General features: G+C 42.9%; 1 protein-coding gene across 1 annotated transcript in view; it reads right to left on the minus strand.

Moving 5' to 3' along the window:
* The window catches only part of LOC117508169 (calsyntenin-2-like), a 1,041,373-nt gene that overhangs the window by 825,335 nt on the left and 200,107 nt on the right, over window positions 1–15,931 (minus strand). The gene's annotated exons all lie outside the window — the stretch shown is intronic.

Here is a 15,931-nt window from a genome sequence, read left to right on the forward strand (position 1 = left end):
TAATGTTTAATAGACCACATTTAACTGTTTTAGTCTGTGGTGCAGTTGAAGGTGCTATATTATTTTTTCTTTTTGAATTTTTATGCTTAAATAGATTTTTGCTGGTTATTGGTAGTCTGGGAGCAGGCACCGTCTCTACGGGGATGGGGTAATGAGGGGATGGCAGGGGGAGTGAAGCTGCAGAGAGGTGTGTAAGACTACAACTCTGCTTCCTGGTCCCAACCCTGGATAGTCACGGTTTGGAGGATTTAAGAAAATTAGCCAGATTTCTAGAAATGAGAGCTGCTCCATCCAAAGTGGGATGGATGCCGTCTCTCCTAACAAGACCAGGTTTTCCCCAGAAGCTTTGCCAATTATCTATGAAGCCCACCTCATTTTTGGACACCACTCAGACAGCCAGCAATTCAAGGAGAACATGCGGCTAAACATGTCACTCCCGGTCTGATTGGGGAGGGGCCCAGAGAAAACTACAGAGTCCGACATTGTTTTTGCAAAGTTACACACCGATTTAATGTTAATTTTAGTGACCTCCGATTGGCGTAACCGGGTGTCATTACTGCCGACGTGAATTACAATCTTACCAAATTTACGCTTAGCCTTAACCAGCAGTTTCAAATTTCCTTCAATGTCGCCTGCTCTGGCCCCCGGAAGACAATTGACTATGGTTGCTGGTGTCGCTAACTTCACATTTCTCAAAACAGAGTCGCCAATAACCAGAGTTTGATCCTCGGCGGGTGTGTCGTCGAGTGGGGAAAAACGGTTAGAAATGTGAACGGGTTGGCGGTGTACACGGGGCTTCTGTTTAGGGCTATGCTTCCTCCTCACAGTCACCCAGTCAGCCTGCTTTCCCGGCTGCTCGGGATCTGCCAGGGGGGAACTAACGGCGGCTAAGCTACCTTGGTCCGCACCGACTACAGGGGCCTGGCTAGCTGTAGAATTTTCCACGGTGCGGAGCCGAGTCTCCAATTCGCCCAGCCTGGCCTCCAAAGCTACGAATAAGCTACACTTATTACAAGTACCATTACTGCTAAAGGAGGCCGAGGAATAACTAAACATTTCACACCCAGAGCAGAAAAGTGCGGGAGAGACAGGAGAAGCCGCCATGCTAAATCGGCTAAGAGCTAGTAGCTACGCTAAGCTAGCGGATTCCTAAAAACACGCAAAGTGAATAATGTGTAAATAATTTAGAGGTGATTCAGCAGAAGGAGTGCTTTAGTTAAGGCACGTAAAGATTACACTGGGAAACAAATCGTAATCTAGATAACTAGATCAATCTAACTGCGCAGATTAAACAGCTAACAGATACAGAAAAACACCGCTGTGCTCCGGAACAGGAAGTGATACAATACCGCAGTGAGAGCCAAACACCAGTAGAGGCCTACTGAATGTGGAATTAAGCATGGAACCAAACCCGTCCCTCGCTACGCCCTATTTAAATATCCAATTTCATGTAAATAGGCACTTTGAGCAAGATTTCCCCACACCATCACATCACACACAGGAAAGAAATCATACTACGTGGTGTGTCCATAAAGTAACGGTCCTTTTTATTTTTTTTTAAAACTATATGGATTTCATTCATATGTTTTTACGTCAGATATGCTTGAACCCTCGTGCGCATGCGTGAGTTTTTCCAGGCCTGTCGGTGACATCATTCGCCTGTGAGCACGCCTTGTGGAAGGAGTGGTCCTGCCCCCTCGTCGGATTTTCATTGTCTGGAAATGGCGGAATGAAAAGGACTTTTTTCCATCAGAATTTTTTCAGAAGCTGTTAAAGACTGGCACCTGGAAACCATTCGAAAAAGTTATCTGGCTTTTGGTGAAAATTTTACGGGCTTCACAGAGAATAAGGACTTTAACTACATCTTTAAGGACCCCTTTAAGGACGGTCGGTGTGCCGCGCTCCGAGCTGCGACGTTGCGGCACAAACCACTGGATCATTTCTAAGCTGATGGCTCTGTGGATACGAGACCGTTGTGTGTTCTTTCTCTGGTTATCACAAGAGCTGGACATCAGCCATTTTCCGGCACATTTCACTTTTAACAAGAGATTTTGTCATGGAAAACCGCGCAGAGGCTTCGCGCGTCACGACTGATTCGCTGATGAAGCGACACAAAGGAACACCTCCGTTTGGGAGTGTTAGAGGACAAGTCTGGACATGTCTATCTCTCCACAAGTTCTCTTATACTCACTCGACTGGTAAGCACTGAAAGCCAAGATAGGCATGTCCAAACTTGTTCTCTAACACTCCGAAACGGAGGTGTACCTTTGTCTCGCTTCTTCAGCGAATCGGTCGTGACGTGCAAAGCCTCCACGCGGCTTTCCATGACAAAATCTCTTGTTAAAAGTGAAATCTGCCGGAAAATGGCTGATGTTCAGCTCTTGTGATAACCAGAGAAAGACCACACGACAGTCTCGTATCCACAGAGCCATCCATTTAGAAATGATCCAGTGGTTTGTGCCGCGACGTCGCAGCTCGGAGCGCGGCGCACCGACCGTCCTTAAAGGGGTCCTTAAAGCTGTAGTTAAAGTCCTTATTCTCTGTGAAGCCCGTAAAATTTTCACCAAAAGCCAGATAACTTTTTCGAATGGTTTCCAGGTGCCAGTTTCTAACAGCTTCTGAAAAAATTCTGATGGAAAAAAAAGTCCTTTTCATTCCGCCATTTCCAGACAATGAAAATCCGACGAGGGGGCGGGACCACTCCTTCCACAAGGCGTGCTCACAGGTGAATGACGTCACAGACAGGCCTGGAAAAACTCACGCATGCGCACGAGGGTTCAAGCATGTCTGACGTAAAAACATATGAATGAAATCCATATAGATTTAAAAAACAAAACAAAAAGGACCGTTACTTATTATTTCAAAACATTTGGATATCTATAAATGTGCATGGAATACGGAAATATACATGGAATAAACCATAGCAGGATAAATTTTGGTTCCAAAAACCCATATGGACGGAGCCAGTGATGATATCGGGCTCAAAAATTGCCAAAAATATCGACAAAAATGTCATATCTTGAGAACCGCTGCACCTAGAGAGTTGTAATTTGGCTCCAAATGTTGCTTGACCCCAAGTTTATATTCAATTTCTATAGTAACAATAAGCCTATCTGGTGTTTTTAAGAGTAACTGACAAAAAAAACTAATTTCAGTACATATGTTATGATCAATTGTAACAAACATAATCTATGTAGTTTTTATTTCAGGAACATCAGTTGAGTATAATCATCACATGTAAAGAATGACACAATGAACTAATTATAAGCAACAGAGTGGTTTTGTACGTCAACAGCACATGTACGACACACACGTTAATTGAAATCTTCAAACGCTCCATCCTTATGGATTTTTGGAACCAAAAATTGACCTAAAAATTATACTGTTATGGTTTATTCCATGTATATTTCCATATTTCATGCAAAAATGTATAGATTTCAAAAGTTTTTGAAATAACATCCATCCCTAACTATAGATGACTGGAAATTACGTGGACACATGCAGGGATAGTTTATTCGGTATGCTGTTAAATGGTTTAATCATGAAACTGGAAAAATGTTCATGGGAGCTATGGAGCGTGTGCGTGTGAGGCCGACACGCAGAACAGCACACACACACTGACGTTAAAAAGGTGAGGCGCGCCTCCGTTGACAATGTGACATTCACAATGTACACACACTATTGACAAATACTGAACACAGGAAGCCTGTTAAGAAGCTCTGCAGCTCTCGCCATCAAGCAAAAATAAAAAAATTATTATTATAACAAACAACATATTTGAATGCGCACATGTACAAATGTGGCTGCATTGGTTTACGTTTGGATCAATTACAGGAATACCCTATTTACACAGCAGGCAGCCAGCCATCGTGCACCATGCCAACCACCAGCCTGATGCGCATTTGTGAAATCACATATGATGTGAACATGTGTGCAGCCAATAGCTCCGATTACACGGAAACCGGCTCTTGCTGCAAATGGTGCCTTAATGTTGGAATGTGATGTACCTGGATGACATTCGGATGATTGCATTTCACACAGCTGGCATGGTTTGGCTCCAGGTTGACTGGCACACTCCTGACTGATTGGCCAGGTCCTGATGGAATGCCCCTGTTGCCAGGACACCCAGCGTGGTCAGCACCTGTGTGGGCACAGACAACCGCTGGCTCCTCGCCATACTGCACGAGCCACAGTTCTTCGTACAACTCCCGTATCAGTGGCCTTGGTAATCGAAATCGGTTTATGAGCCAATTATCATCATTTGCAAGAAAATCCTTGCATTCACTGAATACATGCTCATGTCAGATTGCACCATTTGCAAGATACTCTGATGCTAATGTAGCCATTGTTAGTGCCATTTACACATCACTTTGCACATGGCTTTACATCCACCCATATAATTGCAAACACACGGGTGTGTTAATTGCTCATCACTGTGTCGCTGATGTGCATATCACTTTGATGAGTTCTTCTTTTCCACACTATTAATGGTTCCCAGCATCACCTCTACATGTCCGCAGAGAAACAATAACTGTAGAAACGTGTGTACGCCAGCCAGGATTTTTGCATGACGCACCGCACATTTGTACGGTCATGTCACTTTTGATACATTTAAATGTTGCCGTGCAGATGGACGTACACCATGTTTTTGTTCGTAAGCACGCTTTGTACGAGGCCCCACATCAGACATGAACCTGGCTGCTAACTGTGCTAACTATTAAGCCACCTCAATGGCCCTGACATGAATCAAAAAAATTATTTTAAAACAACAGATATGACAGCATCAATACACTGATAATATCAATGCATAAACTAAATCAACCAACCACTCAATAGCTCAAGCTTAATGTTATGAATAAGTTAAGCATGTTTCACTTCTACGTCTGCATCTTGAAACACTTGCAAAAGATCAAGATCAGTGTGCGGCTCTCAAGAAACAGGAATGTTGACTTTGCCTACAAGATAAATACTATGGCTGTCAAAAAAATGCGTTAACCTCCTGAGATCATGTGCCCACATATGTGTTGTGTGTTGGGGGGTTTGGCTGGACATTTTGGTGTTGTTTTCTTTTCTCTGCTCTCCAGGTGGTATACAAACTGGTTTTTGTCTGTGGAGAAGATGCTGGCAGAAGAGTCCTTCACCCTCATCAGCATTATTGGCTGCACTTGTGGAGGATGTTCACATGCAGGCCTAATGACTTGCAGCACCTGTGGATGATGCTCACGTGCAATCTTAAAGACTTTCAGCTGAAGCAGATAATGAGATGGCGTTCTGCATTTAAGCCATGAGTGATTCGAGCAGAATTGCCGGGAACTCGACCTTGTGACGTTCGAATGTGAGACGCTGAGGACCGCGCCAGGGTTTGACACATCGTGCCTGTGAAGGAGGACAGGTGAGGGACACATGCTGTCAGCACACATCAGAGGTGATGATTGTCTGAATAAGTGTTAAAAGTAATTTGGTATTTTGTTACGCAGTATATTTGAACAGTGATGAGAATTGTGCAGTTTGCTTCTCACTGCCGTGGCGTACGGAATGATGATCCTCCAAGCTGCTCATTTACATAAAGCTTAAATTCAGACCTGAATGTGTTGCTGATAGTGTGTGCCTCTGAAGGATATTTGTTGTAGCTCTGTTGACTTACCTCACCTTTTCCATCCTTCACAGAGTCAGTTTGTCGTATCCACCTGGGGGGTGTTCGGCGGTGAGTCTGGGTCCAGAAGCGCCAAGCTTTGATTCATTTGGGCGCTGGAGAGCGCGCCGTCCTTCACCTCGCCAGACAACCGCACATTTATGTTGTACACAAAGTATTGCACAAGAGGGAAATAAATCTGTTTTGTTTTTGGAACCGCTTTCTGGTTATTTAGCGCTGGGTTCGGTCAGACGTTGGTCCGCTCCTCAACCTGCGTCTGCACATAACAATATGAGCACACACTTTTGTTCAAAAAGTACTTCCAGTTTTATGTTTTACAAGGTTAATTTAGATTAATTAATAGTACAACAATACAACATGTTAAAAAGATTCATCTTCATTAATTTTATTTGATTTATTTTGTCTACTGTAGTTTTCTAAACATCAATGTCAGGCCAGAGTTTTAATATTGCCAATGACAAATAATGCTAAATATTTAATAATCTATTAATCAAAAATGATTTAGGTGCAACCGTAGTGCTGGGATCAGCTGAAGGATTTTTCTAAAACATGAAGGAATCAACATCTCCATTCATTTTTCCTGTTTTGCTGCACACATAAGTACTTTTCTTGTAGATGTATCTCGCTTTAGTAACAGTCATAAAAATACCTCTAACACTTTTGTGAGTGTGAGAAGTTATGGAGTTTAGAGTTTTGTGCTCAAGCACTTGTGAAGCCTTTAATGATCATTATCGACATAAAGCCACGGACCTGTTAAATGTGTAAAACTGCAAAAACACTTGATTCATGGTGTTTTTCAAATGTGAATGTTCAAGCAAAGTTTTAAATGAAAATGGTGTTGATGGAATAATATCTTTTTAAAAGCAGTGATGCATAAAAACCTTTTTTTATTATCTTTTACATTTTCATGTGTTTGATGTTCATTATTCAGTATCTCCATACTCCCATAATTCTATGAGTGTTTACAGATATTCTCCGCCTTTAAACATAATTTAGGAGTGGCACAGCTTGTTTGAGACCTTTAAACAAATGTAAGAGAAATACCCCATGTACCGCCAAATGAAATACCCCCCCCCCCCCCCCAAACAAAAATAAAAAAAAAATGAAGAAAGAAAAAACACACACAGAAACAAGAAGAAACACCACCTTAATTGGGATGACGGCGAAAAAACACGAAAACACAATTTGTTGTGCAGCAATGAGTCATATTTAGTAAATTCATGAAGTGCCTTTTTTTTTGCAAAGATTAGAGGTTACACAGTTTATTTTTACACCTTAAAATATTTCTGTAATTTTATAACAACAGTGAAGGGTTTTTTGCTCATGACTTTTGTGTTTCTGAGCACAATTTAACTTTCTATGTGTCTTGCAATTGTCAGGATTTGCTCCGGCCTGGTTCGTGTTTTTGTAGTGGTCCCCTGTCAGCACCTGTCTACCCTTTTTGCCCGTTTGTTTTGATTGATTCATGATATGTAATACTCTGGTTTTGTTTCTTATTTATCTTCTGTGTTCTGGTAGTCATGAGTTTTACTTTCTGTTATAATTCATTTTGTGTTCAGTCTTAGGACCCCTTCACACATAGTGCGAATTTGGTTGATTTGCACATAAAGTGTGCATGAAGCAGGAATCATGTGCAAATGTGTAAAATCGTAGCTGCCTCGTACACCTGTTGCGACATTTTTTGCGCACACCAGCGGCTGAAAGACAGAGTGTGTGCTGTGTGAACCCATCGATCCCTCTCGTGGCAGGTGTTGGCCAAATTCCAGGTGACACACGCACATTTAACACCGCTCGTTTGGCACTTAGAAAATGTGTGGCCATTATGTCACTGCCTTTGCAATGTTACCAGCACGTGGTGGTCTACAGTTGACTGGAGAATCAACCACAAGAAACCTGGCACCAAATATCTAAGAAAGAGTATCAGCGCCTTTAAGATCTTTCCGAAGGAACGGTTTCAATAAATGTTTTTGCCAACACAATGAATAATTTTCAGAATCAAACTTTAGAGTTTGAAGTATTTTGCAATAATCACTGCCTGAAGCAATAAGTTCTTGGACAGTTTCAAGCATGACAAAATTGATTAATGTGGTAAAGCTTCAAAAACTTTGCTTTTGCAATAATTATGTGTGGAATATTTTCAATCTAAAATCCATCACTCTGTCTGCACTGATGAATGGAAAATCAAATATAAATGTTAAAGATTGCAGTTTATCAGCTTTGATGAATGGCCAAAATAAATAATATAAGCTGGAAGCAATCACCAACATAGCCGAGATACTTTAGTTGAAATGACCATTTGTGCTTTTATGAGGCATGTGATGTTGGTGCCAGTGCATGTAATTATTGTTTCTCTTATATGGAATACACAGCCATCGTTATTCCTGCTCACACACAATAGATTCTACTGTACCCTCTCTGCATCAGTGACTCGTGAAATCGACTCATCAGTAATAGGTTAGGTGCATACAAGGAGAGATCGTGCAGGAGAGAAAGGTAAAATAATGCTTTTAAAGACATAAAGGAAAAACAAGATTAAAAACCGAAAAGAAAAAGGGAGAGAGTTAGGTCCCAAATAAATCCTCAGCGAGTGGGTTGGTAATGCAGCTTATTATGATTTAGTTTTTTAATGAAATCATGCTGTACGACTCACAAAAAATAAAGGACAGGACAGAAAATGTTGAGTGAAGGAGGGTATTAGAGGCCAGGTAATGAGCGTGGCATGCGTCATCTCAGCTGTAGAGAGGTGGTTAGAAGATACTTTGAAGATGGTACAAGCACACACAAATACCGAGTTGGCAGCATCCAACAGCATGGTATCAGCCAGAGTGCTAATTATGCAGTGTAGCCCCACAGGTCTTGATTAGAAATGTCTCTTCTGCGACACATTCTCAGCTATTCTGTGAAATCAAATGGGAAACATAAAGTGATACGGGAATTTTTCATCTTAGTTGGATGCTGCATTTACTCATGTTTTTGAAATGTGAACATATCTGTGGGTAAAGCCATACGATGCTAAATTATTCTAACTAAAACAATTGACAGCCATCAGAGGCAAAACAATTAGTATTCATGTTTCCAATGGAGAAGGTTCCTGGTACAAGACTACCCCTGCCCATTCTCCATGTAATGTGGAATTGCATCAGGAAGGGCATCCGGCAGAGGACTTGTGCCAAATCAACATGTGGATCCACCTTGGACCTGCTGTCCTGCTGACCCCAAGTGAAACACAAGGGAAAAGCCGAAGGGACTTACTATCACAGGACTGATGCATATCCTACGTGACCTACAGACCACAATATAAATGTACAAGTAAATACAGTAAAAATCACATGTAATGGATTCAGGTTGACCAGCAAATTTTGTCAATTATAATCGAAATCCATTATATGTATAAAATGGACAAAATCCGCTATATGTATAAAATGGGCAAAATCCGTTATATGTATGTAACGGATTAGTTACAGTCAGGAGGCGCAGAATGATCTATGGGGAATCTCCAGCACCAATTAGGCTTACATATTTCCTTGATGGCCAGGTCAGAACTTCAGTGGAAAAAATAAATGCCAGCCTCAAATAAGCACCAGGCATTACGTGCATTTAAAATTATTACATTTGGTCGAGTCATTCTTTTTTCTCAGCCCACTGTGATTCATGCTTCTCCACCTACATAACTCCATGGCCATGCAATGACTATGACCCTTTTAAAGTTTTCTGTTTTCTTAATGCAATTTACCACAGGAACAGTGGCTTTTTCTGGATCACTTTGTCCCTCAACGAGCTCCACTTGTTTATGCAATCATCAACCTCCAAACTAATGTTACGGTAGTTTTCCTTCCTTCATGGACACCGTGTTGTAAAATTGGTCATAATTGTGGACTTTTATGCCAAACCTATTTAATCCATGATCAGAATGTAATCGACATGTGCACTGCAACAACTTTTAAAATATGACGGGAGAGGAAAGAGTGAAACCAGAATAGTGACCAATCACAGCCCTTGTGGTCCCCGTCGTTAAAGGAGGTGTGCATTAGGCTACGGAGAAGGTTTGCAGATATGGAGAGGGCTCTGATCTAAAGTTGTTGTCTTTGGTTTGCCATGCCCAAGGGTATATGTGTGAAACTTAAGACCAAATTACAGTGCAGGCAGCACTTTGTTAATAACTGTCAACCTTGAATAAAGGCCTGCCTCATTTAAGATAAGATCAACTTTATTTACCCCACAGGAAATTATTTCGCCAGAGTACACAAACAGGAAACAGAGAACAGTGTTTTTTGTTGTTGTTGTTTTTTAACAATTAGTACAAGAAATTTTCAATCGAATTGAATTAATTTTAGGGGCAGCACGGTGACTTAGTGGTTAACACTGTTGCCTCAAGCGAGAAGGTCATGGGTCCGATTCCCACCTGTGGCCTTTCTGTGTGGAGTTTGCATGTTCTCCCCGTGTTTGCGTGGGTTTCCTCCGAGTGCTCCGGTTTCCTCCCACATCCAAAGACGTGCAGGTTAGGTGGATTGGAATCTTTAAATTGTCTGTAGGTGTGCGAGTGGGTGTGAATGTGTTTGTTTGTCTGTTTGTGGCCCTGTGACACACTGGCGTCCTGTCCTGGGTGTACCCCGCCTCACGCTCCATTACTGTTGGGATAGGCTCCAGCCCCCCTTAATTGGACTAAGCAGTTGAAGAAGAGTGTGAGTGTGAATTAATTTTATTTGGCACACACATACTTAACAAAAAAAACTTGTAAAACAAAAAACTCCCAAAAAACTCGATTTCCCTGTTTTGTGTGGTCTAAAGGATGTAAGCAGAAGGAAAAGCTTATAAACACCCACCCCTTTTACCATTTACTATACACACACACACACACACACATATATATATATATATATATATATATAGGGGTGCACGTAACTGGTACTCATTGTGTTCATGTGTGCTAAACCTCATTGATGCACAGCAGAGGGAAACACTTTTCTGACAATCTGTCATTGCTTTCCTCTTATGAAGTGCCTCTCTTCTGTTTACTGCTACACATCATTTATTTTTAACATGCACAAGGACCATGAGTACCAGTTATGTGCATACCTGTATGTGTATATATATATATATATATATATATATATATATATATATATATATATAAACTCATAACAATAAATACCAAAAAAGAAAAAAACAAGCACATACAATATAGATTAATCAGCGAGCTAAGATATCTCAACACAACAGAACAAACAGTGCACAACACACAATCAAAAAAAGAAAAAAAAAAAACAACCTCAGTTAACCTAATTCTTCATACTGTAACAAGTAATTATGTTGTTTTCATGAAGTCTTTTTAAGCCAATTGAAGTACCAGATAACATACAGCTATCAGAACAGTTATTCCAAATTTTCACAGCTTTTACGGAAACTTTTTACAGTAGTTCCAGTCTTTAATTTATAAAAATACTAATGTTCCTCTCAAATTATCACTGGACTCCATCATTTTAAACAGTTCCTGGACATGTTGAGGCAAAAGTTTATTTTTAACTTTATCTATGATTTGTATCATGATATAATCAACAAAGACCCAGAATTTCAAAATCTGTAAACAAACAGTGGGTTTGTTGGCTCACGATATGAATTATTACTGATAACTCTTATAGCTTTCTTTTGTAATTAAAATCAATTCAATTTCAATTTATTAATTTATATAGCACCATCTCACGACAGTCGCCCCAAGGCGCTTCACACAATTCATAACAACACAAATAATTTAAAATCAAAATTAAAATCAAGAAGGGCACAATAAAAAAGATAAAACACAGTAGAATAAAAAGAAATTTCAAGGCAAACATAAAAACAAATTAGATTAATGATAAGACAGTCTAAAAAAGTGGGTCTTCAGTCTTGATTTAAAAGTCTCCACTGTGTCAGACTGTCTAATAACTGCAGGTAAATCATTCCAAAGAGTTGGACCACGACAGGAGAAGGCTCTATACCCCACAGACTTTTTGTTCATCCTCAAAATGCACAGAACCCCTGCGCCCTGCGAACGCAAGGGCCTCGCAGGTACATAGGGCTTAACCAAGTCCACCAGGTAGGAAGGTGCCAGTCCGTGAACAACTTTATAAACCAACAACAAGACTTTAAAATCCGATCTGGCAAAAACCGGAAGCCAATGAAGGGACGCCAGAATGGGTGTAATGTGGTCAAACCTTCCACTTTGTGTCAAAACTCTGGCAGCAGCATTCTGCACTAATTGAAGACCCCAAATGCTAGACTGCGGCAGACCAGAAAATAAAGCATTTCAATAATCCAGTCTGGAAGAAACAAATGCATGTATCAAAGTCTCAGCATCAGCCATAGACAGGATGGGACGAATCCTTGCTATGTTTTGCAGATGTAAGAAGGCAGTCCTCGTAATGTCTCTAATGTGGGGGCCAAAGGACAAGGATCAAAAAGTACCCCAACATTCCTCACTTTGTCTGTATGATGCACAACACATGAACCCAAATTAGCGCCAGCTGGTCAAATTGATGCCGATATCTGGCTGGACCAAGAACCATCATTTCAGTCTTATCAGAATTCAAGAGTAGGAAGTAACTAGACAACCAACTTCTCACAGATATAAGACAATCTTCCTAGGCTTTTATATGGGCAAGATTACCAGCAGTATCAGCATGTACAATTGAGTATCATCAGCATAACAATGAAAGGCAATCCTGTAATGCCACAGAATATGCCCAAAGGGTGCTATATAAAGTGAGAAAAGTAAGGGGCCTAACACAGACCCCTGTGGAACCCCAAATTTCATTTCACCAAGGCCAGAAGTAGTGTTATTATACACAACACAATAAAAATGACTGGACAAGCATGATGTCAACCAAGCAAGAACACTTCCAGTAATCCCAAAGTAATTTTCCAGCCTATCAATTAAAACACGATGATCCACAGTATCAAATGCAGCACTAAGATCTAAAAGCACCAAAACAATTGTGGTGTCCGAATCCACTGCGCACAGAAAATCATTCACCACTCTAATAAGTGCTGTCTCTGTGGAGTGATGTTTTCTAAAAGCAGACTGCAGTGGCTCAAAAAGATCATTCTCAGTAAGATGGTCCACAAGCTGCCGTGAGAAAATATTGGATTTGTATTTGTTTTATATGTGTTTCCCCAAACCTCAATGCAACAGGTCATATATGGGACAAGTAATGAATGATATAACGTAACTAAGGGCCCATTCTCACATAACACATTTGAAGCCAACTAGCGCACAAAGGAGGAATTGCATGTCAGTCATGAAAAATCTGAGCTGTCGCTAATGCCTCGTACACCTGTCGCTACAACTATTCGTGCACACAACAGCTGAAAGATAGAGAGTGTCCTGTGAGAAACCCATTCGATCCCTCTCACGGCAGGTGTTGGCCAAATTCCAGGTGACACACACGAACATCAAACACTGCTCGCTGGACACTTAGAAAATGTGTGGCCATTCACACTGTCAGCACAAAAATAGTGAGCATGTGACAACTTTCAAGCTAGCTGTAGAATTTGTCTAAGTGCCCCCACGACTGTGGAGTTGCCAAGAAACACATGTGGCGTACCAAAGTGTCGGCTCCCCCCCTCAACACGTGCCATGCATGTGTATCGCATTGCGCGTGTGTTGTGCCACCCCGCAAAACATGGGTGCGTGTGTTTTCACACTTGCATGACATGCAGATATGTACAGATGGGGAGCGGCCAGCATATCTGAGCGCACCCAGCACAGCGAGCCGCCTTACAGCTGATCACTGGCCAGAGACTCATTGACAGCTGGAAATGATGGCTCAGTGTACACGACGTGTAACATTAAAAACACAGAGACCACAGCCAGTGCGCCGCAGGACTAAAAACCAACAGTGAGACAAATACGCCACTTTCAGTCACGTATCACCAAAAATACGCCATAACAAACACTGGCGCGATGTTGTTGCAACATGTTCTAGCTGCTCGTACAGTGTTCATGCATACTCATGCGCGTGCATGAAACAGTCACGTGTGTGCCGTGCATGCCTGTGCAACTGTATGTCAATCAGGACACCAGGTGGAATGTTTCGTGGTTCCCCATTTCATGTTTGGTTTGCAGCTTTTCTTCCGGTTTCTGTGTCTTTCTGAAGTCTTCTGCTTAATACAGAATTGCAATGGCTTTTGAGATTTTAGATTTAACATAATTAATATGCATTTTCAAGATTAATTTATCCTCAATAAAAACTCAAAGAAATTTGGTTTCAGTTACAATTTCAATTTCAGCATCATTTAATAATAAATTTCTACTTAAATTCCTGGGCTTATTTACTTTGTTTTACCAAGATGAAGCAATAATTTGTTTGAATCAAACCATTGTTTAAAATTCAGTAGTTCCCACTCCATCATGTCCAAAGCTGTCCCAAATGATCCCCACTACAAAACACAGATATACGAAGACGAATCGGTGCAGGAAGTCCCGCAAGACGTCATTAACCAATGCTTGGAACGTCGCGGGAGCGTTTGTAAGACCGAACGGCATGACCAGGTACTCAAAGTGACCTAACGGGGTGTTAAATGCCGTCTTCCACTCGTCTCCCTTCCGGATCCGAACCAGGTGATACGCATTCCTCAGATCAAGCTTGGTGAATATTTTGGCTCCATGCAGGGGCGTGAACACAGAATCCAACAAGGGTAAGGGGTATCGGTTACGAACCGTGATCTCGTTCAGCCCCCTGTAATCGATGCATGGACGTAGCCCGCCATCCTTTTTCCCCACAAAAAAGAAACCCGCACCCATCGGGGAGGTGGAATTCCGGATCAACCCGGCAGCCAAAGAGTCCCGGATGTAGGTCTCCATTGATTCGCGCTCGGGTCGTGAGAGGTTGTACAGTCTACTGGATGGGAACTCAACGCCCGGAGCCAAATCAATGGCACAATCATACGGGCGGTGCGGGGGAAGGGTGAGCGCCCGGTCCTTGCTAAACACCTCCGCAAGGTCATGGTACTGCACCGGCACCGCCCCTAGATTGGGCGGGGCTCTGACCTCCTCCCTGGCCTGGGAACCGGGAGGAACCGAGGAACCTAAACATACCCGATGGCAGGTCTCGCTCCACTGAACCACTACCTCGGACGGCCAATCGATCCGGGGGTTGTGTTTCAACATCCAGGGAAATCCTAAAACCACACGGGAGGTGGCTGGAGTCACAAAAAACTCGATCTCCTCCCGGTGATTTCCCGACACCACCAGGGTTACTGGTGGTGTCTTGTGAGTGATTGGAGGGAGTAGGGAGCCATCTAGTGCCCGCACATGCACAGGCAAGGTAAGCGCCACCAGAGGGAACCCTATCTCCCTGGCCCATCTGCTGTCTAACAGATTCCCTTCAGAGCCCGTGTCCACCAGTGCTGGGGCCTTCAGGGTTAAATCCTCATAAAGGATTGTAACTGGGAGTCGAGTGGCAATATGGGTGTGTCCCACGTGAATGTCTCGGCCCACCCCTAGCCCAGTCTCTAGGGGCGGGCGTTGGTGTTTAACCGCTCGGGGCAGTCTCTCAATTGATGCTCTATCGAGCCACAAACAAAACACGCCCCGTGGTCCAGCCTCCTCTGTCTATTTGGTGCTCTAAATGTGGCCCTGCTCGTGTCCATAGCTTCGTCAGCAGGGGGAGCTGTAACCACACGGGGCGCAAGGACCGTGGAGCGTGGGGAGGGCGGAGCGCGATCGGAACCGGAAGGGAGAGGGACGGCACGTGCCCGGCCACGCCCTTCGTCTCGTTCCCGACGGCGTTCTTCCAACCGATTGTCCAATCGTATGACGAGATCGATAAGCCCATCTAAATCCCGCGGTTCGTCCTTAGCCACCAGGTGCTCCTTTAGAACCAATGACAGTCCGTTTACAAAGGCGGCGCGGAGGGCAGTGCTATTCCAGCCTGACCTTGCAGCCGCGATGCGGAAGTCGACTGCATAGGCAGCTGCGCTCCGGCGCCCCTGTCTCATTGACAGCAGCATGGCTGAAGCGGTCTCTCCTCTATTTGGGTGATCGAACACTGTTCTGAACTCCCTCACAAACCCATCATATGTCTGAAGGAGCCGTGAATTTTGCTCCCAGAGCGCTGTAGCCCAAGCGCGTGCCTCACCACGAAGCAGATTTATCACATAAGCTACTTTGCTAGCGTCAGTCGCGTACATGACGGGACGCTGTGCGAAGACGAGCGAACACTGCATAAGGAAATCCGCGCACGTCTCCACACAGCCTCCGTACGGCTCTGGGGGGGCTTATGTATGCTTCCGGGGAAGGTG

The sequence above is a fragment of the Thalassophryne amazonica genome, chromosome 4, assembly GCF_902500255.1.
Source record: "Thalassophryne amazonica chromosome 4, fThaAma1.1, whole genome shotgun sequence".
Lineage (NCBI taxonomy): Eukaryota > Metazoa > Chordata > Actinopteri > Batrachoidiformes > Batrachoididae > Thalassophryne > Thalassophryne amazonica.